The sequence below is a fragment of the Octopus sinensis genome, linkage group LG3, assembly GCF_006345805.1.
Source record: "Octopus sinensis linkage group LG3, ASM634580v1, whole genome shotgun sequence".
Taxonomy (NCBI): Eukaryota; Metazoa; Mollusca; class Cephalopoda; order Octopoda; family Octopodidae; genus Octopus; species Octopus sinensis.
In genome coordinates, this window is record NC_042999.1 from 132,317,351 (window position 1) to 132,325,324 (window position 7,974).

At 41.7% G+C, this 7,974-nt stretch overlaps 1 non-coding gene across 1 annotated transcript; it reads left to right on the top strand.

Annotated features, from left to right (window-relative positions):
• The first annotated feature begins 5,477 nt into the window (after positions 1-5,477).
• On the top strand, positions 5,478-5,549 carry Trnag-ucc. Its single transcript has one exon. It is a non-coding gene; the product is annotated as a tRNA-Gly (tRNA).
• Positions 5,550-7,974: the final 2,425 nt, after the last annotated feature.

The following is a 7,974-nucleotide window of genomic DNA, read 5'->3' on the forward strand; positions in this document are numbered from 1 at the left end:
GCAAAGAAGGACAAAACTTACACTTACACATACCTAAAATCATTATTGAACAAACCCCAAAAAGAACAATCATTTATAAAATAGTAAGTACAAAAACAAACAAAAAACTGAAAATGCACCACAACAAAAAATTGAAAAATGCCTTCGCCCTGTATGGGCACACAAGGAATATGTCAATTGGTGGCATAAATTCAGCACAGTTCAAGTGCGATTCTACAATGAAAATCTAGCCAAACGGTTCTCAACACTGACTCTCCACGTGGATGAGTTAGTGATGATACCAACTTATCTTGGCCAGAGAGTGACAAAAGTTACAATAAAAAAATGTACCTCCAGAAGTAGAGACTCAATGGCTATTATCTGCCATCTGTTTCGAAATGGAAGAAATTAACATTTTAAAAATTGCTGTCTTAGAACAGCAAAACTGGGTCGGAAGGACACTTGAAATCCTCTCGCAAATTGATCAAACATCGATAAATAAAATACCAACATCCATTGAATTAACAGAAGGATACAAGTTGTACGTAGTGGTGGAGGGCAGGCGGCCATAAAAGCAGAAGCGATTAGGCATAGCAAAGCAATAGCGAGAGATAGAAACAGACTAGAGGGTAATCTAGCTAAGAAGCTAGAAGAGACGATTAGATGTGGCATCACATCTGACGTATTGGCGGTGAGGTAGGCCCTCTACCAACACTTCAACGCCAAACACAAAGGGCGTGTTGTCATGGCTAGCATGTATGCTCTAAGGAACGAAGCTGTTGGAGCCGCGCTAGAGACCCAGGTGGCGGAGGTGCAACAGGGCAACAAAGCCACCATTCGGTCTCTGGTAGATGAACAGGGGCGCGAATTACTTGAGCCCAGTAAAATGTGTGAGGCCTTTCAGCAGCATTTTGCCCGACTGTTCGGGACGAGTGGCGAGCGAAAACGTAGGGTGGACTTCAGTGCCTACCTGCACAGCCTGTCACGACTCTCGGCGAGACAGGCAGAGTGTTACAAAGGTGCAATCACGGTGGCGGACGTACGGGATGCGATGGCAGGATGCTCGAGTGACAAGTCACCGAGTTTGGATGGTCTGCCCTACGAGCTTTACAGCTGTATGCAGACTTGTTTGGAGGCGTCTTGGCAGCAGTATACTGCAACTAGCAGCAAAATGGAAGCATCCCCGGTTTTGTGAGCCGAGGAGCCCTAACGCTGCTGAAGAAAGATCCAAACAAGGGGGACGTAATAGATAACTTTAGGCTCATTACTCTGCTCAATGCAGATTTGAAAATTTTGGCCAAGGTGTTAGCCAAGAGGATGGCGCTTGTCATCGAGAAACTGGTCGACAAGGCGCAAACGTGCGTCGTGCCGGGCCGGAGCATCCATGACAACCTCCATCTAATGCGCTGCATCATAGACAGGGTAGTTAAGGAACCTGGCATGGGTGGGGCCCTGATCAATTTGGATCAATCCAAAGCTTTCGATAGGAGAGATCATCGATACTTGGAGGCTGTCCTCATAGTGGCTGATTTCGGTCCCATCTTCCACGGCCGGATAGCTACCTTGTACAGAGGCATCCGTTTGGTAATTCGCGTGAATGGGCATCTCTCGAGACCTTTCGACATTTCACGTTCGGTCCGTCAGGGATGTCCCCTCTCATCACTTCTGAATGTATTGACTCTCGAGCCACTACTGCAGAAGCTGGCAACGCTGAGGGACATCCCTCGAGAATGGGGATGTGGGACGAGCGTGTCACCGTCGTGGGACGCTGGGCCGACGGTACGGTCAAGTTGCTAGGGGTCTGATTTGGTCCGGACCTCCAAATGGAGAAGAACTGGGACGAGATAACGAGTAGGGGGCGGCACTATCTCACGGCAATGGGCCGAGAGGAAACTGTCCCTAAAAGGTTGGGCTGAGGTGGTAATCGCGTACATCACGTCCGTCATCTACTACCGCCTAACCGTCGTTCCTTGACCCGACCCTACCATCACCAAACTGGAACGCATCCTCTTCTGCTTCTTGTGGAAAGGAAGCATCCCGATGGTCAGGCGATCCGTTTGCTGCCAACACCCGCTAAAAAGAGGGCTGGGCATGCCATGGTTAATGATACGCGGACATGCACTGAGACTGCGACATCTCCGGCTCTACATAGACGACGGTGGTCAGGTGTAGTCGCCGTTTAAGCGGTGCGCTTTCCCCACAGCTCGTCTCCATGACCGAACTGCAGTCGTGGATCAAAAAGAGACCGCAGAAGGGCGAATGTGACTGCGAGTGTCGCGTTGCTCTTGAGCAACTATGCCGTCCCGGGTCGATCTTGAGCGACGGCATCACAACCAAAGCATTCTATAGGGGATTAGTGGAGGGGAGGTACGACGACGATCTCGGGGTGAACCTGGGCATCGACGAGGAATACCTGAATCGCCTGTTCAAGACGACTTTCTGGTCGGGACCTATAGACAACTTCCAGAGATCCCTGGTCTGGCAGTGCTATCGAGAAGCACTACTCATTCGGGATAAGCTCTACAGACATGGCTCGGGAAATATCGGGCCGACCTGCCCGAGATGCGGTCAGAGCGACGAAACCGTTCTGCACGCATTTGTGCAGTGTCCAACCATTTCCAAACTGTGGGCTTATATCGAATGACTGCTGTCACGTGTGGGACGAGTCAGTTTATCAGACGAGTCTATCGTCAATATTGTCGCGCCTCCTTCCTTCAAACCAGAAGGAAGAGCCATTTTCATCGTACTTGTGACTATAGCGAAATAATGCGTCTGAAAGGACTAGAGACAAACACTTTCCTCTGGTCAATCTTTCATCAACTTCTTCAAGTATCACTTGAAAAGGAAGATGAGTGTAGAGAGGGAAGTTTTGTCTAGCGAATGCTTCAATAAAAGATGGGTGAATGTAGCAAGGATGGCACGTGTGAATGACGGAACCACATTGAGTATAATCCTATAAATCAGAAAAACAATGGAAAAAAAGTTGCTAACTGTAAATGTGTTCTTGTATGACATTTTTGCCCGAGGTCACTCACCGTGGTCTTTTCGTAGGTTTTTCTTTCCACGGATAAACCTCTCCATTTTGGGGAACTACGTTTCCTTTTTTATTTTTTTAATACTATTTCGACTTTTGTATATCCCAAACGATTTCGATCCCTTTTGATCGTTGTCCCTATTTTTATCTTTTTTTTTTTTTGCCCCCCCCCTCGAAAAGAAAAACTCTACATTGTATTTGACCTCTCTGTGTTCAGCCCTGTGTGGCCAATAAAGTTATTTATCTATCTATCTAGTCTCTCTCTTTATCTATCTATATTTATAGAAATAAATAAATAAATAAATAAAGATAGATAGATAGATAGATAGATAGATAGATAGATAGATAGATATATAGATAGATAGATAGATAGATAGATAGATAGATAGCGAATGTAATAAACAATCCTGTCAACCTAAGCAAGAAATCATTTTATTAACTATAGCAATTATTTAATTAACAGGATCTTTAAAAGCATAACAATGTCTTGCCAAATGGACAATATGAAATGAAAGATTGAGAGATCTAACCCTTTCTACCTCAAGTTATATACGACAGTATATATAACTCTTGAGATAGAAAGGTTGCCAAATGGTGAAGTCGGGGTATATTAACCTTAACTGCTTCGTTTCCACTGAATTTATTTATTTCAACGTTACGTGAAGTGCATGGAATAGCAGCATGTGAATGCAAGCAACTGTATGCTGACTAAGGTAGAAGTTATGGCTGCTGTAAGGCATTAGCTTGGAAGGCAGAAAAAAACCCCAACAAAAATCGAGAAATGAGGACACATTGCGGCGAAGTTTCGTATGTCGTAGATCAGATTTCCGTCGATTTCCGTAAAAAACTTTTATTTTTTACATAAGTAATGAGAGCGAAAGAGACTAAGAGGAAGCGATTTTACGACGAGAAGGTTTCACTTTGAAGTCGGCCTGTGTGCGTTTGATGGGGTGTGGGAGACAGACAGTATGTTGTGTAAGTGAAGTGCTTCTGTTAGTGTGTGCGAAGAGACAGAGAGAGAGTAATGTGTGAAAGAGAGAGATAACTGATTTTTTTACTCGGTGTATGTGTATATGTATGTATGCATGTATGTGTGTGTGTGTGTGTATGTATCTATGTATGTGTGTGTGTTTATGTATGTATGTATGTATGTATGGCCGGCATAGACTTTTCACACAGAACATTACCAATCGGATTTTGTCACTTTTCCTTACACATTTTGTACTGTTCGTTCCTTTTGCTGCACAACACAATGTTTACACATGCATATATATGCATGCTTGCACCCAGTTTCTGTGCACCTCTATAGACTATTAACTTTTTTTTTCCTTTGAATGCAACTCTTTTCTCATGAGAAGAATATCTCCTCATTTTATAACTCTCCCATCTTTTTCTTACCTTTCACCATCCACATCAACAGAGACATTAAGGCTGCACAGTAGCAGTCGACAAGGCATGTATAACGATTAAATAAAAAAAATTTTGTCTATATCTTCGATCACTGTCATTATTCCATTGAGTCAACCTCATTATTTTCTACATAGCAGACTGTTACATAAACAGGCGCCGCAAGGTAATCTTTCGTTTTAATTCGAAATAATGTAAACACTGAATCGGCCATACATACATACATACAACATACACACACACACCACGTACTTACACACACACACATACATGCAGACATACATATTCACATACACCGAGTAAAAAATTACGATGAATCGGCCATACATACATACATACATACATAAACACACACACATACATAGATACATACACACACACACACACATACATGCATACATACATATACACATACACCGAGTAAAAAAATCAGTTATCTCTCTCTTTCACACATTACTCTCTCTGTCTCTTCGCACACACTAACAGAAGCACTCACTTACACAACATACTGTCTGTCTCCCACACCCCATCAAACGCACACAGGCCGATTTCAAAGTGAAACCTTCTCGTCGTAAAATCGCTTCCTCTTAGTCTCTTTCGCTCTCTCTTACTTATGTAAAAAAATAAAAGTTTTTTACGGAAATCGACGGAAATCGTGCTAACTACAACCGAAACTATGCCCACATTGCTGAAATAGAAAATAAATGTTAAAGTACGAATAAAATTATAATATGATGGGCAATATTAAAAAAAAGCATCATTCATTCTTGTTTGTCTTTTGTGTTTTTATTTTTAAGAAGGCGTTACACTAAACATAACCTGGTTATAGTTTTTAAAGTAAATTAAATTAAATATGAAATGCTTTATTTCATATTTAATTTAGTTGCTTGCTTTATCAGTTTTAGAAAGAAAGCTTTGAAAAATTCATAATTCTATACAAAATAAATAAATAGTTTCGTTATACATACACGCGCAGACGCACGCACACACACAAAACATACATGCAAGATAGTAAATCTCGATTATATACTAAATTTTCAGCAGATCTGCGGAACCAGCGTCGGTGGTGTAACGGTTAGCATGGTTGCCTTCCAAGCAGTCGATCCGGGTTCGACTCCCGGCCGACGCAGGTATTAATTTTTGTTTTGATAATGATCTACAGTTTAACTGACATTGTTACTGTTATATTGAATAAAATAAACTAATATAAACTTCTTATGACTTATATTTGTTATAGACATACTGTAAGTGTTAAATATTGCAAATATTTTGTAGTTCCAGCAGATAAAATACCAAAGAATGATAAACAAGATGTGTTTAAGAGTCATTGCAATCATCATCATCATCATCCTCATCGTTTAATGTCCGCTTTCCATGCTAGCATGGGTTGGACGATTTGACTGAGGTCTGACGAACCAGATGGCTGCACCAGACTCCAATCTGATCTGGCAGAGTTTCTACAGCTGGATGCCCTTCCTAACGCCAACCACTCCGAGAGTGTAGTAGATGCTTTTACGTGTCACCGGCACGAGGGCCAGTTAGGTGGTACTGGCAATGGCCATGCTCAAATGGTGCTTTTTATGTGCCACCTGCACAGGAACCAGTCCAGCGGCACTGGCAACGACCTTGCTCAAATGTTTTTTCATGTACCACCAGCACAAGTGCCAGTAAGGCGATGCAGGTAACGATCATGCTTGAATGGTGTTTTTAACGTGCCATTGGCATGGAGACCAGCTTGTTGCTCTGGCAATGATCTCACTCATATGGTGCTCTTAGCGCTCCTCTAGCATGGATGCCAGTCATTGAATTTGATTTCAATTTCACTTGACTCAACAGGTTTTCACAAGCAGAGTTTAGTGCCCAATGAAGGAAAGGCATGCATAAGTGGACTGGTTACACCCCTGGCATAGGCCACAAGGTTATGGTCTCACTTCCACTTGCTGTGTCTTCTCAAGCACAGCATATTTCCAGAGGTCCCGGTCACTAGTCATTGCCTCGGGGAGGCCCAATGTTTGAAGGTCATACTTCACCCCCTTCAATACAGGGTTTATTTCCATGGATGGCAACTTTTATCCCAGTCAACTTGAGTGGGGCTTGTTTTGGTACCTAGAAATAGCAGATGATTCCACCACTGCAGATTTGGAAGGGGAAAAAAGCACAATTGAAGAACAGTTTGTATTTTGTCAGCTAGCAAACCTGTGGGTCTGATACAGTGGTAAACATCTGGATGCAGTCTTGACTTCACCAGCCTAACACTAAAGACAGTATTGCTGCAGGTTGCATCCCAGATGAAAGACTTGTTGTCTCAGAGCAGGAAAATTGTAATATCTTTCATTGAGTCATTTGCTGATCCCCACAGAAAACTAATTTTGTCCAAACCATGTTTGACAATATCATTAAGGGTAACATGTCAAGGAAAGTGGCTGACACTGAAGCAATATTATAAGAGAGAAAATTTGAAAATGTGAACTCTAGACCCACAAGGGCGTTGGTACTATTTGCTGATCTGAAGTCAAAGTTGAAATGAAAAGCCAATACAGAATTAGTTGTTATCCAACTGGGTACCAGTCAAGTATGGCATTCAGCTATGTGTAACTGTGTAGCTGGGACGTAGTATTGAAACAGATTAGTTGAAGTCATCAAGTGCTCGAGACTTTACAGCACTGCAGAGCATCCCATTGAAGCTGAACTAATAAAATGTTAGCAAAATTGAGGCTAATGAGTTGTGTCCATTTATGTAGGCAGTTTTGTGAATCCTTAGTGTAGTAGATATTGTGAGGTTTTGGAGGATTTTGCTGATAAGGGTATGACAAAAGACTAATGAAGACAGATATGCCTACAGTGTCAAAGTAACCAGGGATCAAAGACCCAAACAGCTATATCTAACAGGGAGATTGACTTGTTGTTATCCAGTGTCATCAAAAGAGACTTTACATATTTTGTCTGTACTACACTAGATCAAGTTTATTAATTCAGTTAGGCAAAGATATGGCTGTAACATATGTGAAAGCTATAGAAAAGCATGGAAAAGTGGTTCTCTTAAGAGAAAGAAGGTTGGATGCACATCAGTCAAACAATATTCTCTCAAAGGGTTTTGAGCTGAAGGGGACTTATATTTAATAGTCAATTGGACAGAAAGATTGGTGAACCAAGGCTGCATTGGTTTAATGTTTTTTTGCTGTTTTCCTTCTGTCTGAAATCTAGTATAGGCTAGCAAAGGTTTCTAGTGTATAAACTTGGTGATATAAAATGTACAAGTGTTATGTGAATCCTCAACACACCTTGAAGAGTAGGAACACTGAACAAGAACTCGCTCAGACCATTACAACCTATCATGCCTATATTAGTATGGAAAAGTGAATTCAAAATTAATGTTTGTTTATATGCTCAGATAATATATAATCTTTACTTTTTTACACTTTTACTTGTTTCAGTCATTTGACTATGGCCATGCTAGAGCACCACCTTTAGTCAATTTGGCCCAAGTACTTATTCTTTGTAAACCTAGTACTTATTCTATCGATCTCTTTTGTCGAACCGCTAAGTTATGGGGA